Source organism: Rosa rugosa, chromosome 4 (assembly GCF_958449725.1).
Source record: "Rosa rugosa chromosome 4, drRosRugo1.1, whole genome shotgun sequence".
NCBI lineage: Eukaryota > Viridiplantae > Streptophyta > Magnoliopsida > Rosales > Rosaceae > Rosa > Rosa rugosa.
In genome coordinates, this window is record NC_084823.1 from 41970047 (window position 1) to 41988927 (window position 18881).

The 18881-nt window shown below is 46.4% G+C and overlaps 1 long non-coding RNA gene across 1 annotated transcript; it reads right to left on the reverse strand.

Moving 5' to 3' along the window:
• Nucleotides 1-8879: 8879 nt before the first annotated feature.
• LOC133746332 (uncharacterized) lies at nt 8880-9591 on the reverse strand. The gene is made up of 3 exons (XR_009864067.1): nt 9229-9591; nt 9068-9144; nt 8880-8895 (listed from the first exon to the last, which is right to left on the reverse strand). It is a non-coding gene; the product is annotated as an uncharacterized LOC133746332 (long non-coding RNA).
• Nucleotides 9592-18881: the final 9290 nt, after the last annotated feature.

An 18881-nucleotide genomic window follows, 5' to 3' on the forward strand; every position in this document is an offset into this window, starting at 1 on the left:
CCAAAGACTTCGAAGTAGGGCTGGGCACGGGCCGGGACGGGCCAATTTTGAGGTATACCCGATCCCGGGCCGGTAAGGCACTTTTTGGGATTTGATACCGACTGTACCGAACCCGACCGGTTTCAGGCCAGGCTCGGGCCCAAATCGTGATTGAACAACAACCCGAAAAAAAAAAAAAAAAAAAAAAAAACAAATGCTTTCAAAGTTTGCAAACTGGGCAATTTTTTTGAGTTTGCAAACTGATAGCTTTCAGCCTTTCAGGTCTTCAACTCTGCACATTTGCAAATGAACAATTCCATCATTCCAGCCCTATGAATCAATGAATGTATGAAATATGATTCAAATGAACAATCTCGTCATTTCCAATTTTCCATGTGTACATACATATACATTTACAAGCATAATTAGTTATAATGGGCTATGCTCATTGTACCGCCAGAGGTACTAATTCCCGTCAAAGGAATAACATATAGATACACAGCCAGGCAAGCTACAACCTGAGCCTCGGATCACCCCCAGATCACCCCGACGCGCCGCCACGCGCCGTGCCAAGATGGCATCAGAAGCTCCTGAAGCTGGGGACTGAAGCACATCAGTCCCACATCGAAAACAAGGAGAAGATCAGCCTCCTCCTCACCTATAAAAGGTTCTCTCCTCTCTCCTCATTAATTACGCATTTACTACTCATTTATTGTTATGCTGTCTATATGCATTGACTGACTTAGGCATCAGAGAAGTGAAGACCGCCCAACGCGGTCTCCCTCTGACGCCCTGTCTTTCGTTTGACAGCTACCGGAGATCACCAGATCCACAGAGTAGCGGTCCGCCCACCGGACCCGCGTTAAACGAAAGTTTGACTACCGCCGGACTTTGAGATTTAACATTGGCGCCGTCTGTGGGAACCCTTGAACAAAAGGTCATCCCACCACAATCACCATGACTAACGGTAGCGGGGGAAACGCTGAAGAGCAGGCGGACCAATCCGCTATTCCCCAACCATCCGACCCAGCGGTAGACGTTAACCGCGCACTATTCACCACCCCAGCCAACCCCGGCGGTGAGGCAAATCCAAGCAGCAGCCGCCCACCGGGCCAAGATCTCACCACTATGTACGAGCTGGCACTAGCGGACCTTCACAAGGCAAACAGAGAGCGTGAAGAGGAGCGCAGAGAAAAGGTTGAGGCCCAAAGACAAGTGGCTACGCTGATGTCACGTTTTGATTAACTAAAGAGGACGCTGGAAGCCACCGCCAATCCAGCGCAGAGCGAGCAATCACGCAGCACCAGGCGTAGTCGGCCCGGCACCGGCACGTTGATACCAGGGCCAGTCATACAGATGCAGGTACCGCTGGACCCACCTGAACTATTTGGGATGGGACCACCGCCCATACCCCAACTAATGTTGGAGCAGGAGGCGGAATCACTGCCGCACACCAACCGCTCGGAGGCTAGGGCGAGGACTGAAGGCAATCCGCCTGCGCCAAGGCGTAGACAGGTCCAGCGGAATATCCAGGCTGGTTCCGCCGGCAATGCAACCGCCCAGATACTGAAAATGATGCAACAACTGGAGCAGAGATTAATCCGGGCAGAGTCGGGGACCCAGCGCCAACTCAAAATCCCTTTTCGCTTCCAGACCTGGGCCCTTCACCGCTGCGATTCTGCAGGCTATCAGACCAGCATACGCAAAAACCCCAAAGATGTCACATTACAGCGGCATGTCTGACCCCTTCGTCCATATGGACACCTTCAGGAAGGTCACCAACAACAAGGGATTTGACGACGCCACCCTGTGCCACTTGTTCAGCGAAACGTTGGATGGTGAAGCAATGAACTGGTTCTTCGAATGTCCGCTGGGATCTATTGACTCATTCCATGCGCTGTCACACGCCTTCCTCTCTCTGTTCATCTTATTGTCCGCCGGACATCACAACACAAGTCAGCTGTTCAGCGTCAAGCAAGGGGCAGATGAATCACTGAACGCATTCGTCACAAGATGGCGGGCGGCAGCATCTCAGTGCCGTGACCTAGACAAAACAATGTCATCGGCGGCCTTCAAGCAGGGACTCCTCAAGGGGCCTTCCTCTATCACCTCAACTACAATCATCCAAATGCGGCATATGACCACGTTATGAGTGAGGCGGTCATTCACGCCCAGGCGGAATTCATCACATATGGAGAAACCCCACCGCCACTAGCAACACCAACAAAGTCAACACAGCCATCCTCCAGTCATCAGGAAACCGCTAACAAGACCCCTTCAGTGCCGCCAACTGACAAGAAGAGGGAGTGGCAGCAGGGCCACCACCAGAACAAGCGGCAGAGGGACCAACACTACAACAAGGGCAACTACCCAACCCATGGGGATAACCGCAACAAACAGGCGGAGTCCTCTCAGCGGTATGCAGTGTTTACAGTCCTCACAGCCTCGTATGAGGAAATATACAATCAGTGCAAGGATCAGATCCCACCGCCACCCCCACCAAGATACCCAAAAACAGGAAAACCAAGAAACACCGGCAAGTGGTGTAAATACCATGAGGACAACGGTCATAATACCAACAGCTACAATGCTCTCAAAACGGCCATTGAGACCTTGTACCGTGACGGCAAGATGAAGCAGTTTAAGGTGCGCCAACCGCCACTTGTGATCGCAAACATTGAGACCTTGGGCCGCATCAACACCATCGACGGCGGTGCTCCAATCACTAGCATGTCTCACAGGGCAAGGAAGCGCTATGCACGCGCTAGTCACCCAAAGGAAGTCTGCAACATCCGCTACGATAGATCCGCCAAACTCCCAAGGTCAGGTTGGAAACCTATTACCTTCTCAGAGGAGGAGGAGCGCGGAGTGCATTTACCCCATGACGACCCATTCTTGGTCGACGCCATTCTTGGCAGATTTTCAGTGGGGAGAATCCTGGTGGATAGCGGGTCCTTTGTCAACGTCATCTTCAACGGTTGCTACAACCACCTCAAGCGGAACAGGAAATTACTCCAGGATCACGAGCCACTGCTCAGCTTCTCCGGCGACGTCACATAACCGCTGGGTTCCGACTACATGCGGTTGACTATTGGCACCAGTCCATGCATGGCGGAGGTACATACAGAGTTCATAGTCGTCGATTGTTTCAGCTCGTACAACGCCATCATTGGACGACCGGCACTCAACAAGCTCAAGTGCGTCATCGCCGGATACATGCTTCTCATGAAGTTCCCCACACCCAACGGCACGGGCTGTGTGAGGGGAAGTCAGCAGTTGGCATGAGAATGCTATTCAACCACTATAGCGCGGTCAACGCGCCGCCATGAAATCCTGACGGTGGGTAATCAGGCACCGCCACCAAATATCTTTGAGGATCCTAGAGATGAGGAGAAGAAGTATGTAAAGAAGGAGCCGGTCAACCCGGAAACGTCGTTGAAGGTTGTTTGCATCTCTGACGAGCACCCTAAGCGGACAGTCAGCATAAGCGCCCAACTAGACCCAGAGGTGGCGGCGGAACTCACTCAATTCCTACGTGACAATGCTGCCGTCTTTGCATGGTCATACGCAGACATGCCAGGTATCTCTCCTGAAATCATCACACACAAGTTGACCATCAAACCATCCTTTTATCCCATCAAACAGAAGCGGAGGGCCTTTGATGAGGAAAATTACCGGGCAATAGGAGAGGAGGTTGCCAAGCTCCAAGGCATTGGGTTCATCCACCAAGTCATCTATCCACAGTGGATTTCCAACTTGGTTATGGTCAAAAAGCCCAGCGGAAAGTGGCGGATGTGTATCGACTTCAAAAATCTCAACAAGGGATGCCCAAAGGATAGTTTCCCGCTACCCCGCATTGATCAACTGGTTGATACAACCGCCGGGCATGAGCTCCTTAGCATGATGGACGCTTTCTCCGGCTATAATCAGATCAAGATGCATCCCAGCGACCAGGAGTGCACCACCTTCACCACCGACAAGGGCCTCTACTGCTACAATGTTATGCATTTCGGTCTGAAGAACGCCGGTGCAACTTATCAACGACTGATGAACACCATGTTCGCGGAACATCTCGGAAAAATAATCGAGGTCTACGTGGACGACATGCTGGTCAAGAGCATAAAGGCCAGCGGACATGTGGCAAACCTCAAGATCATAGTAACCATTCTCCTGGCCTATGGTATGCGCCTCAATCCAGAAAAGTGTTTCTTTGGCGTCACCGCCAGCAAGTTTCTGGGTTATATCGTCAGCGAACGAGGCATCGAAGCTAACCCGGACAAGGTACAAGCCATCCTCAACCTGGAGGACCCTGAGTATAAGGTACACGTCCAGTGCCTCCAGGGCAAGTTAACCGCCCTTTCTCGATTCATCTCCAGACTCACTGATAGGTGTGCCCCATTTTTCAAAATCCTCAAAACGACTCACAAGAAAGTCATCGACTGGAACCCAGAGTGTCAGGCGGCGTTCCAGGGCTTGAAAGAATACCTGGCGGCAATCCCACTCCTTTCCGTTCCTGTGCAGGGAGAAACACTGTACATATACCTAGCGGTATCAATATCAGCGGTAAGCTGCGCCATTATCCGGCGTGAGGGCTAGGAGGAACTCCCAGTATTCTACGCCGGCAGGGGCATGAACGGAGCAGAAACAAGATACCCTCCCTTAGAGCAACTTGCTCTCGCACTCATCGTTGCCCCCAGGCACCTCGATCCGCCAATACTTTCAGGCCCACACAATCCATGTGTTAACCAATTAACCGCTAAGGCAGGTAATGCAGAACCCTGAACATTCGGGGCGCCTCAGCAAGTGGGCCATTGAGCTCAGCGAGTTCGACATTGATTACAAACCAAGAACCGCCATGAAGGGCCAGGCGGTGGCGGACTTCATTGCTGAACTCACCGAGCGTTAGCCAGAACTCGGCGCGGAGACAGAGCCCGGAACGGAAATGGTAACCGCTGAAGAATCAGAAGTATGGTTATTTGCTTCTGAAATTTTGCCAAGTATGTTGCTTGATAGTGTGATTGCGTTGTTTGAATGTTGATGGACCGCTAGAGTTTTGACGTTGCTTTTGTTGATCAATGAAACATTAAAGGAATTAAAATTGTTCCAAGTGCACGATGTAGCAGATGTGGTCCGCCGAATGTTGTTGGCGTTGCCAGTTAACTTTTGTGCTGGACTTGGTGACAATGGTTTGAATAATTCCTCGTTTCATTGATAGCTGACATATCAGCGTTTACAAAAGTGGGGTTGTACCCGTTGGGTAGCTTCCCTTAGCTAAATATTGAACAAAAATTTAGCTAAGTCAAGATGCTCTTGGGTAGCGGTATGACTATTTGTAGTAATACAGAAGGTGTTCGGTATTCCAATGATGGGTCGTTGTGATGCCGTCCTTGTCCATTAAGTAGAAGGTGCCGGGGCTAACGACTTCCACTATTTTGTATGGTCCTTCCCAAGTTGGGCGGAGTACCGTTGGCGGTGGAATGACTTCCTTCATTACCCACACTAGGCCAAAAAAGCGAACAGACAACGGACCAAATTCGTTGTGTGATTTGGACGATTTCCGTTGTGTATCGGAGCGTTGTGTGATTAAAAATCACACAACGGTGGAAACCCGTTGTGTGAATCACAAACAGTCAACACTTATTTGGTTAAAACTGTTGTGCCTTCTCTCGGCAGATGACAGCCATAGTTGCCGCGCAGTCATGCTGCACATGTCATTGGCATCATTCACACAACGAAAGTTGTTTCCGAGCCGTTGTCTGAAAGGCAATCAGACAACTGCATTTTATTTTATCTGTTGTATGAGTTATCCTCACACTTCACTTTTAGAAATTTTATTGTTGTGTGTTAGTTTTAGATAACGTATTCTAGTTATTACAGTTGTGCTATTGTAAATCAGACAACTTATGTTTGTTAGAACCGTTGCATGTTATACAAGGATTCATTGTGTGAACATCCAAATTGTTACTTCAGACAACATTATTAACATTAGAAATTATGTTGTGTGATAATCGTCTTTTCTCGATTTTGTGCATTGATAATAATGCTCGATTTTACCTAATGAACAATGACTAATTGTAAAGAAAAGACACTGGAATCCATGAAATGATCAGTAATCCAACTCATACTATTTGAAGAAAAGCATTCAAACTTTAAAAGGGAGGATTTCCCAATCATCCAAGACAACATTGAAAGAAGAAAAGCATTCAAATGCATGCCCATCTACTTGGGACATCAAAAGCTGATACAAATACAAACTATTTGTTACAAAACATGCCACACAGTGCATGAATATTGTACCAGCAGAGAAGCACAAAAATGATGTTTTCCTTCACCAACAACCTACTTCCTTTTATGCTTTCCTTTAGCTCCTACACATACGCCTTCACGACATACTTTGCCCATTCATTTCGCATCATATCTATGTCTGCTTGGGTATATTGACTGTTGCCTCTCCTCTCCCACTGAATCAATTTATTATATGAAAGTGAGGCATGAACATAAAAGAGTCAATATAAACCAAGTTAAAGTGACTACATTTATAAACTCCACTTGTACCTTTCTTGGAAACAATGTCAAGTCTTTATCCTCAATGATGTCTCTCATGTAACGCATGACAAAGTACCCGCACTCCTTGTTACTGGGTTGGGGAGGAATACCTTAAAAACAAACGATGTGTAAACAAGTCAAAAAATGAACCAAATCCAGTATTTTCAAGACAAAAATATACTAATTAGGTGAAACTTACTGCCAAATTTTTCCACAAGATTGAACTCCGACCTTTCTTCTGCCTTTCAGCATTGAAATATGGTAAATATGTTGTGAACATGGAAGACAACCAAACTTAGAAACCTATCAACAACAAGGACTACAACCACACAAAGAATCAGACGAACCCCAATTTCAAGAGACTAAACAACAGCTGCACTGCAATATCCTCAATAGATAAAAAATAGGTGCAACAGAAACACAACTAATAGCAAAAACACTCACCCATTATCTTAAAGCCCCGATTCCACTGTCAAAAGCAATCACTGCAAAACAAAATCCAATTATTCTTTCAGTGACTCATTCACAGACATCTAGCTACCTTTAGAGCAATAAATATTATGTAGCTTTTCAATGACCTTCCTATGTATGATGCTATCATCCACAACCAGAATATGGAACTAAAAAGGCATGGGAACTAAAACATCAATTAACAAATGATTCAACCATTCTGCAATTTCAAATAGGCATCACCGAAAGTTACAAAGTCATAACTCAGCTCATCTAATCCGGGTGTCTTTGCCTGCTCGATTTGACATATGTAATTTATGTCTTCATTCCACCCACATATTTATCATATTATATAGCAAGACGGTTAGTAATTCTAGCTTACCCAATCATATGTATACATATATAGGGGGTTCAACATCTCCACAGATTTGCAATATATATATATATATATATATATATATATATATATATATATATATATGCAGATTACGCGCTAGCTGTACATTTTGACCTTCTAATTTATTCTCAGCTCAAACATGCACCATATGCATGTAACACAAACCCCTTATGTAAATAACCAAACTCAAAAGGTTTCAAACAAAAAATATGAAGAACTAAAAAGGCTAAAAACAAATTCAAGAGTAAAAAGAAAAAAATAGAAAGCAACTCACCCAAATAGGCAAAGAAGAGCCAATCGATGCATGCAGAGCAAACAACAAAACCAGAAAGCAACAACAGCAACGGGAAGAGAATGAACAACAAAAGCAGAAACAAAGTTAAAAAAAAATGATCAGACCTGAATCCACCAAAATCAAAACAAAAAGAATATCATTCCAATACAAAATAGAACACCAACTACTCACCGAAATCAGCAAATAGGAAGCCCCAAGAAGCAAAAAAGAAGAGATTCTAGACAATAGACAAATCGAATAGACTTCCAGTTGTAAACTTGAATCAAGATGCATCAATTCATTAACACTGCAAAATATAGACAATGGCATATCAATTAGTATCACTAAATGTGAAAGAAGCATTCAATTTAGGCACCATGTAGTTCAGTACTTCCTACTTATTTACTACGAAGACTAGAAACTAGCAGATCATGTTTAATTATCGGAACCCACACATATATGCAATCGCTGCTTTTCCAATTCCACCCCAGCCCCAAATCCCCAATACATGCGAAACATCATCCTATCAAAAATGGGTTCGGAACCTCAACATATTGCAATAAAACATTCAATCCTATCAAATTTTTCGCATTGTTTATGAAACCACATCAGAAGCAAAACCAAAATAGAGAAAGAAATTATTCACCTCGTCCAAGCACTAAAGAGCATTAATAGAACACTGCAAAAATCACAAAGAGGGTCAATTTCTTATAGCAATGTAACCCAGTTTCATCAAAAACAAAAACCCAAAAACCAACTTAATTACTATATCGTTTATGGACTGATGAAATCACAAAGGGTTTTGGTTCTTCTTCTCAGAAAAGGCATGTAATTCAGTAAAGGCACTAGCTAACTTGGTGGACGTTCAGACTTTTTTAACCAATTATAACTAAAGTTTTATCAACTTGATTTTCGTTCAAAGATGGTACAAAAAATTACCTCATCAAAATCTAGACCAATTTGAGAAGTATCACCATCCCCAAATCGCTCTGAAAATACACCAGGAAATATTGAATAATAAGTTAGCCTTTCAACAAACTGGATACCAGACAACAAATTCAATTAAATCCAACTTAATCACAATAATCAAAATTTCAATAAAACTGATGGATGAAAACTGCAACAACAATACAGAGCCACCACAACTTATCCGGTGTTAAGAATTTGAAATATAGTTTCTGATATGCCAATGATCATGAAAAGAAACGTTCTTTTTTGAAAAGTTTCATTCTACCTTCAAAATTTAGATCTGCCGACACGCAAGAGCATAAAAACAAAATCAAGAAACAAGAAAAAGAACAATTACTAGTAGATTATTTTAGCCAAAAGAACAATAAGTAAAAACCCAGATAGCTTTTGATCGAATCTGAGAGAGAGGAGCAGATCGAGTTCTTGATTTGAGAGAGGGACTGAGCCGTCACCTGTCGACGAGAGCGAGCGCCGTCGACCTTCAAGGGGAGAGGGAGAGCGCCTCTGTCTAAACCCCCTGCACCGCCGCCTAATGCAATCGCCCAGGAAAATTGAGCAGAACACTTAATCGAAAAACACCCTAAATCCATTAACACTTAACCGAGGGGCTTACCAGCAACATGATATGGATTGAGACTGAGACCACGATACGGATTGAGACTGAGATGCTTTGGCTAGAATGAGGTTTTCTATGTTTGCAAGGCAAGATGGGCGAGATTTTTCTGGGTTTTCAGTTCGATATTGGATTAGAAGAGATTGATGCTGGATTAGGACCTGGAATTTGAGTTCGATGATTTTGGTTTGAGACTCAGAAGAGAGAAATTATGCTGTGTGCTGCGAAGAAGAGAGAAGAGTTCATGGTTTGAGAGAGCGAGCTAAGTATCGAGTTTTGGTTTCTGTTTCGAAAAATGTATCAGTGAAAATTTCTTAAGTGTGAGACGAATTGGGTCTGTAGCTACGTTGTGCCAAAAAATCACACAGTTCCTTTCAAAAAATAAAAAACTCAAACAACCAAAATTAAATGAATCACACAACAAAGTCAAACACATCCCAATATGTTGTCAGATTGTCTATAACTTAAATTTCAGCTTAGGTTCCAAGGAGGGAAAGTTCCCGCGCAGCCGTGCTTATGTACAATGGTTTTGGTGCTACTATAAACAAGTTTCATTCAGACAACAGAAATAAGGTTTTTACGTTGTGGGATCCTCAAACCATGACCTATATAAGTTCTCCGAAATTGTACATTTTGGGGTAGAAGGAGTAGCATTTGGGGGTACATCCAGAATTGCCAATAATATCTAATTTAATCATACAACACAAGTCAAAAACTGTTGTATGATAAATTGCAACCTAGTATCACACAACAGGTATAACCATGATGTTGTACAATGTAGTACATATTTGGACACAAATTTGTGTCAAGCTAGGCGGGAAATCTCCCACCCTTTTTTTTAATCTTTCACACAACAGAATACTCTTGCCAGCGTTGTGGAATCACCTTCTCCATGAAAACATCAAAATTTTTATGGCCTTATACAACGTATGGTTCTTAGTCATGTTGTGTGATTGACTTTTCATCATCACACAACAAATTTTTTTTTTTCGTTGTGTAAAAAGTGTTGTATATTGAGGTTATTGGCCTAGTGCCAGTCTCCCAGTTGGAGGTTCCGGGCCTTGACCCTGGCGTTGTAGAAACGCAATACCCATTGCTTGTTTTGCAAGTTGTGCAAATGGGCCTTGTGGCGTTTCTCTTCGAGGAGGTCCTTGTCGAGGTTGACGCCTTCGACTTTGGTCTCGGAGCAGTAGCCCTCGACCCTAGCGGTAGGTTGGGTGACCTCAATGGGTAGGACGGCCTCAGTGCCGAACATCATACATAATGGTGTTTCACCGGTGGCGGAAGTTGGGGTAGTCCTGATGGCCCACAAAACTTCCGGCAGCTTTTCCGCCCATAAACCCTTAGCGTCATCGAGTTTCTTTTTTAACAGCTTCTTGATTATCTTGTTTGCTGCTTCGACTTGGCCGTTAGTTTGGGGGTGAGCGACAGATGCAAAACTCATCTTGGTGCCCAGGTTAGCGGTGAAAGATATGAGTTCCTTGTTATTGAACTGTGTGCCATTGTCTGTGATGATTGTGTGGGGGACGCCCTAGCGGCAGTAGATGTTCTTCCAGAGGAAGTGAGTTACCTTGGCGGTAGTTATTGCGGTCAGCGGTTTCGCCTCTATCCACTTACTATTGTAGTTGATGGCGACAATGATGTACTTGAACTAATTCTTGGCGGTTGGGAATTTTCCAAGCAAGTCCAGGCCCCACGTGGAGTGGATCCATGGGCCGATAATGATTGACAAGGGTTCTGCCGGGGCATGGGGGAGGTCAGCATATTGTTGACATTTGTGGCAAAACCTTGACACCTTTCTTGCGTCGTCGTCGAGCGTGGGCCAGAAGTAGCCTTGTCGCATTATACGATTGGCTAGGGACCTAGCGCCTGAGTGGTTTCCACATTCCCTGGCGTGTATTGTTGCAAGAACGACCTTTCCCTCCTTTGGGGTCAGACACCGGAGGTTGGGGTGGGTGAATCCTTGGCGGTAAAGCTTGCCACTCTGGATGTTATAGCGGGTTGCTCTCCGCTTGAGTTGTCGTGCTTCGACCTTGTCAGCAGGCAGCGTTCCGTTGAGCTTGTATTCAATGATTTCATCCATCCAGCTGGTGATGCTTGGCTTGTCAAGGCATTCCACCCTTGTGTCTGCTGGACTTTGGTGTGGCTGAGCGGTTGCTAGCCTTGCCAGTGAATCAGCCTTGACGTTCTTTTCCCTGGGGATCTGTGTGATGGTGTGAAATTTGAATTGTTTGACAAGCGTCTTGACTTATCCCAAGTATGTCGCCAACTGCTGGTCCTTGGCCTGGAAACTGTCATTGACTTGGTTAACGACTGGCTGGGATTCGCTGAATATCTTGACGTTGTCAGCCCCCGAGTCGATGGAGAGGAGTAGGCCGGCAATGAGTGCTTCATACTCCGCCATGTTGTTTGAGGCTTTAAAATTGAACTTTAACGCGTATTCTAAGTTTAGCCCCCCCTGGTCCCATTAAGATGACTCCAGCACTGCAGGCCTTGGTGCAAGCGGAGCCGTCCACGTGTAGGTTCCAGTCTGACTGCTGCTGGAGGGCTGGTTCCTCAGCGGGTACTATTTCTACGCTGGCCTCTGCCCTTGGGTTGGGTTCATCCTGACGTTCGATGAGCTCGGAGATGAAGTCTGCCACCGCCTGGCCTTTCATGGCGGTTCTTGGCTTGTAGTCAATGTTGAACTCGCTGAGCTCGATGGCCCACTTGCTGAGGCACCCCGAGTGCTCAGGGTTTTGCATTACCTGCCTTAGCGGTTGGTTTGTTAAGACATGAATTGTGTGGGCCTGAAAGTATTGACGGAGGCATCTGGCAGTGACAATGAGTGCGAGAGCGAGCTGCTCGACGGGGGTATACCTTGTTTCAGCCCCGTTCATGCCTCTGCCGGCGTAGAAAACTAGGAGCTCCTCCTGGCCTTATCGTCGTACAATAGCGCAGCTTACCGCTAATGGTGATACCGCCAAGTAGATGTACAGTATCTCCCCTTGTACAGGGATGGAAAGAAGTGGGACTGCCGCCAAGTACTCTTTCAAGCTCTGGAACGCAGCCTCACAGTCCGGGGTCCAGTCAATTTCTTTCTTGTGGGTCGTCTTCAGAACTTTGAAAAATGGGAGGCATCTGTCAGTGAGCCTCGAGATGAACCGAGAAAGGGCGGTTAGCTTGCCTTGGAGGCTCTGAATGTGCACTTTCCATTCCGGAGCCTTCATGTTGAGGATGGCTTGCACCTTGTCAGGATTGGCCTCTATGCCCCGTTCACTGACGATGTAGCCCAGAAATTTGCTAGCGGTGACGCCAAAGAAACATTTGTCTGGGTTGAGACGCATACCATAAACCAAGAGAATGGCGAATATGATTCTGAGATTCGCCACGTGTCCGCTAGCTTTGATGCTTTTGACCAACATGTCGTCCACGTATACCTCTATTATTTTGCCGAGATGCTCAGCGAACATGGCATTCATCAACCGCTAATACGTTGCACCGGCGTTCTTCAAACCGAAAGGCATGACATTGTAACAATATAGGCCTTTGTCGATGGTGAAGGTGGTGCATTCCTGGTCGCCAGGGTGCATCTTGATCTGATTATAGCCGGAGAAGGCGTCCAACATGCTAAGCAGCTCATGTCCAGCGGTTGCATCGACCAGTTGATCAATGCTGGGTAGCGGGAAGCTATCCTTGGGACATGCCTTGTTAAGATCTTTGAATGGGACACACATCTGCCACTTTCCGCTAGGCTTCTTGACCATGACCAGGTTGGAAATCCACTGAGGGTAATTGACTTGGTGGATGAATCCAATGCCCTGAAGCTTGGCGACCTCTTCCCCTATTGCACGATATCTCTCTTCGTCGAAGGCCCTTCGCCGCTGCTTGACCGGATAGAAGGATGGTTTGATACTTAATTTGTGTGTGATGATCTCAGGGGAGATGCCCGGCATATCAGCGTATGACCATGCGAAGACGGCGGCGTTGTCACGTAGAAACTGAGTGAGTTCTGCCGCTATCTCTGGGCTTAGCTGAGCGCCGATGCGAACTGTCTGCTCAGGGTGTTTGTCGGAGGTACTCTTCAAGGATGTTTCTGAGTTGACAGGCTCCTTTTTTACATATTTGTCCTCGTCATCCCTAGGGTCCTCAAAAATGTTTGGTGTTGGTGCATGGTTTCCTACAATTAGGATCTCATGGCGGCGCGTCGACCGTGCCACAATCGTTGAATAACACTCTCGTGCCAGTTGCTAACTTCCCTTGACATAGCCTGTCCCATTGGGTGTAGGGAACTTCATGAGAAGCATGTATCCGGCTATGATGCACTTGAGTTTGTTGAGCGCCGGTCGACCAATGATGGCATTGTATGAGCTGAAGCAATCGACAACGATGAACTCCGTATGTATCTCCGCCGTGCATGGACTAGCGCCGATGACTAGGCACATGTAGTCAGAACCGAGCGGTTGTGTGACGTCATCGGAGAAGCTAAGCAGTGGCTCATGGTCCTGGGGTAATTTTCTATTCCGCTGGAGTTGGTTGTAGTAGCCATTGAAGATGACATTGACAGCGGATCCGCTGTCGATAAGGACCCTTCCCACTGACCATTTGTCGAGCATGGTGTCGATCAAGAATGGATCGTTGTGGGGCAGATGTACACCGCGTTCCCCTCTTCCGAGAAGGTGATGGGTTCCCACCCAAATTTTGGGAGCTTGGTGGATCTCTCATAGCGGATGTTGCAAATTTCTTTGGGGTGGTTAGTGCGAGCATAGCACTTTCTTGCCCTATGAGACATGTTAGTGATTGGAGCACCGCCGTCGATGGTGTTGATGCGGCGCATGGGCTCGATGTTGGCGACCACAGGTGGCGGCGGATGCACCTCGAACTGTTCCAACTTACCATCACGGTATAAAGTCTCGATTGCCGTTTTGAGAGCGTTGCAATTGTTGGTGTTGTGACCGCTGTCCTTGTGGTATTTACACCACCTGCCGGTGTTTCTTGGTTTTCCCACTCTCGGGTACTTTCTTGGGGGTGGCGGTGGGATCTAGTCTTTGCACTGGTCGTATATCTCTTCATACGAGGCTGTGAGGATTGTAAACACAGCGTACCGCTGGGAGGACTCCGATTGTTTGTTACGGTTCTCTCCGTGGGATGAGCGGTTGCCCTTGTGGTAATGTTGGTCCTTTTGCCGCTTGCTCTGGTAGTTTCCCTGTTGCCACTCTCTCTTTTTATCGGTTGGCGGCGTAGCAGAGGTTTTGTTAGTAGTCTCCTGATGGCTGGAGGAGGGCTGGGTGGACTTTGCTGGTGTTGGCGGTGATGGGGGGGTTTCTCCATATGTGATGAATTCTGCCTGTGCATGGATGACGGCCTCGCTCATGACATGGTCATATGCAGCATTTGGATGATTGTAATTGAGATGATAGAGAAATGGTCCCTTTAGGAGTCCCTGCTTAAAGGCTGCTAATGCCATTGTTTTATCAAGATCGCGGCATTGAGATGCCGCCGCTCGCCACCTGGTGACGAATGCCTTCATTGTTTCCTCTGCGCCCTGCTTGACATTGAACAATTGAGTTGTGTTGTGATGTCCGGCGGCCAACAGGATGAACCGAGAAAGGAAAGTGTTTGACAGTGCATGGAATGAGTCGATGGATCCTGGCGGGCATTTAAAGAACCAGCTCATTGCCTCACTATCTAACGTTTCGCTGAACAAGTGGTAGAGGGTGGCGTCATCAAATCCCTTGTTGTTAGTGACTTTTTTGAAGGTGTCCATGTGGACGAAAGGTCCAGTCATGCCGCTGTAATGTGGCATCTTTGGCGTTTTTGCATGTACTGGTCTGACGGCCTGCAGGATCCTGGCGGTGAATGGCCCTGGTCTGGACGCAAATAGCGGATTTGGTATTGGTGTTGGGGCGCCTGCCTCCCCCCGGATTAGCCTTTGCTCTAATTGTTGCATCCTTTCCAGGATTAGGGCTGTTACGTCGCCAGCGGGCCCCGCCTGGAGGTTCCGCTGAGCCAGCTCCCGCCTGGGGGCAGGTGGATTACCTTCAGTTCTAGCCCTAGCTGCCGAGCGGTTGGTATGCGGCTGTGACTCCGCTTCCTGCTCCAACATTAGTCGAGGTAGGGGGTGGGCCCATTCCCAACAGTTCTGGTGGGTTCAGCGGTACCTGCATCTGCATGATTGGTGCTGGTACCAATCTGCCGGTATTGGGTCGATTGCGCTTGGTGCTCCGCGATTGCTCGCTCTGCGCTAGGTTGGCGTTTGCCTCCAGCACCTTCTTTAGCTCGTCAAACCTTGACATCAGCGTGGCCACCTGCTTTTGGGCCTCAGCCTTCTCTGCGCTCCTGCTCACGCTCCTTGTTTGCTTTGTGAAGGTCCGCCAGTGCTAGCTCATACAGAGCGGCGAGATCCTGGTCTGGGGGCGACTGCCGCCTGGCCGAGCCTCCGCTGTGGTCTGAGTTGGCAGGACCTGGGGAGTAATTTGAGGTTCCATACTAGGGTTGACCAACGTGCTGAATAGTGCACGGTTAACGTTAACCGCTGGGTTGATGGGATGGGGATTGGCGGATTGGTCCGCCTGCTCTTCAGGGTTTCCGCCACTACCGTTAGTCATGGTGATTGTTGTGGTGGGATGGCCTTTTGTTCAAGGATTCCCACAGACGGCGCCAATGTTAATATCTAAGGTTTAGCGGTGGCTAAACCTTAGTTAACGCTGATCCGAAGGGCGGACCGCTACTTGTGATGTAATCGATACCTCCGCTACTTGTCAAGTGAAATACAAAGGGCGCCAGAGGGAGACCGCGTTGGGCGGTCTTCTCTTCTCCGATGCCTAAGTTAGTCAATGTATTTGTGTTGACAGAATAACAATAGGTAAGTAGTAAATGCGTAATTAATGAGGAGAGAGGATAAAACCTTTTATAGGTGGGGAAGAGACTGACCTCTTCCATGTTTTCGATGTGGGACTGATGTGCTTCAGTTCCCAGTTTCTGGAGCTTCTGATGCTATCTTGGCGCGGCGCGTCAGCAGTGCTCTGGGGGTGAGCCGGGGCTCAGGCGGTAGCCTGCTTGGTTGTGTTTCTGTAGGTCACTCCGTTGGCGGTAGCATGAGCGTGGCTCATTATAGCTAATTATGCTTTGGCAAATGCTCATGTAAGTACATGTCCAAAATCAGTCCCAATGCAATAACCATCGAAAGTCTTCGATGTAAACTCTCTAGCAATGTCAAATCCAATTGACTGAATAGGATGATCAGGGAAGTGAGCCCGTTGTCATATGATATGTGTTAGGAGTGTCGCATAAGCAGCATTACAAGTGGACAATAGCACAATACGTGACTAGCGTGTTTGTTTGTCAACCAACATCATGAGATATTTAAACGTCTGCAAGTTGGTTGAACTAGTGAGTATGTTCATTTCCTTCGCATAGGACGGTCTCAGTCCTAATTTCCCCAAGGAACAGGCTTTGTAAATTGAGCGATAAGCCTTACAAGCAACCAATGAGGATTGTGGTTGGGCCCGAGCGTCTGAAACGCTATTTGAAGCAAAGTTGGTGATTGCAGCATCACCAGGGGCGCCATCACCATGATGGACGCCATCCATGGCGTCATGGATAGGGACTGCACCAGCCCTAGGCTGGTGGCGGACGACGACGACGCTAGAGGCTGCGGCGGCTGTCACACTTAGTCCAGGAATCAACTTTTGATTCATGCTTCGTTTCGCTCGAGAGAATGGATGTCCGTGTGAAGTCTTTAGTAAACGGATCATCATATCATGACTAGGATGACCTATCATGTCTTGACAAAACCAATATGTGTCTAAATCCAAGAGATCTTCTCTCATAACTTTATTGGATTTAATAGCTCAAATAGTGACATAGAGTCCACTAGAGAGACATATAAACTTCTAAGATGCGCCTTTATTCGCAATCATTAGAGGTATTGCAAAGGAACTCATTTCTGTTCTCTACATGCGTTTTGGCATGGAATCCATTGGGTTGAATAGCTCAATACGGTGTGTTTGGCCCTAGGAGCGTAGAGAGCTTTTACGACATTAATCAAGGTGCCATTTGGCAAAGGGAACTTGAGCTATTCCATGTCCTTGAACTAATACTGATGGCCCAGCCATCGTAGTCACAAAGTAATATGCTCAGAATCAAAATGGAGCCATAATGAAAAGAACTCAAAATTTGGTTCATAAGCCAATGGAGTACATCATTGTCTCTTAACCATTAGGAGAATCGAATCCAAATGCTAGCTAATGCAGAACAAAGGTAGTCGTTTGACTTCTTTCGGTAACTCCAAAATAAATATGACCAGATGAGTAGAGAGATGTCGGTGGAGCAAAGCTCGCTTAAGTACCACTTATTTTGGATGAGCCTATGTGAAGAAAAACTAAACCAATGACATTTACTACAAAGTATATGGCAATTGCCTATTATACATCTCTTGGAAAAATAAAGACTTAAACAGAATTGGAGATCTATTGATCCCAGCCAGATTTGTAGTCTTCAACCCTTCACTCTAGATCATCTTCTTGATCTTCTTGTTCCACATAGTGAGCTTCTTTTGCTTCACAATATGCTTTGTAGGCGGTGACAATTTCTTCACGAGCTCTAGAAATGTGTGCCCAATGACCGGATACTCCACATCGAGAACATACATCTCTTTGCTCAAACTCCATTTATTGAGGCACTTTGAAAGCGTCATTTAGATGGCTCTTAGTGTTGGTGACGCCACCAACATGGCCAGAGGCGTTGCCTCCTTCTCTCTTTCCACGTTCACCTCTTCGGTTCCGTTTTCACCTATTTTTGCGGTTACGTACCTTCCCAAATAGAGCGATTATATGGACCAGAACGTCCAGAACTATCCCTACGATTAGGGTTTCGCTCTTGGCGCCCTCTCTTAGGAGGCGTGACTATAATTGGATTCCAGAATATGTTATGTTTCCACGGATCTCGAATTATAGTTCTTCACAAGGATGTTGTCATGTTTTTCAGCAACATTCATAGCTCCAATGAGCTCATGAAACCTTGTGATCCGTCCTGCAGTAACATCGATTCAATAGTTCTTAGCAACCATCAATGCAAAGACGAGGAAGGTAAAAAGAGTCTTCTCAATCAACATCGCATATGTGATCTCTTTACCACAGAATTCCATTAAGGATTTAATGCGAAGTGCTTCCGAGTTGTAGTCAAGAACTGACTTGAAATCATAGAAGCGGAGGCTATGTCATCTCACTTCCAGGTCAGGAAGCAGGGAGTCACGGACATTGCCAAATCTTTCTTCGAGTGAGACCCATAGCCTTCTGGGGTCTTCTTTATTCATACACTCGTACTGGTGCGAATCATCCATATGACGGGTCATTAGGATGATGGTTTTCGCCTTATTTGCCTCTAACGCTGCTCTATTTGCTTCGAAAACTTGAGCTTGCTCAACAGTTAGCACGTCCTGGCTAGGCTCGAGAATCGTATCCAGGATTCCATCGGCCTTGAGATGCTGGCGGACATCACCAACCCACGTATGATATCCAAAGCCAGTTGTTCCCAATGGAGAAAAGTCCAATTTGTTCAGGTTACTCATCCTGAAAGAGAACAAGAAAAATGGTTAGTTTCGGAGCGGAAAAAGCTACCATGAAAACATATAAAATTTCTGAGCATAATCGCTCCCAAGAAATTAGGAATTT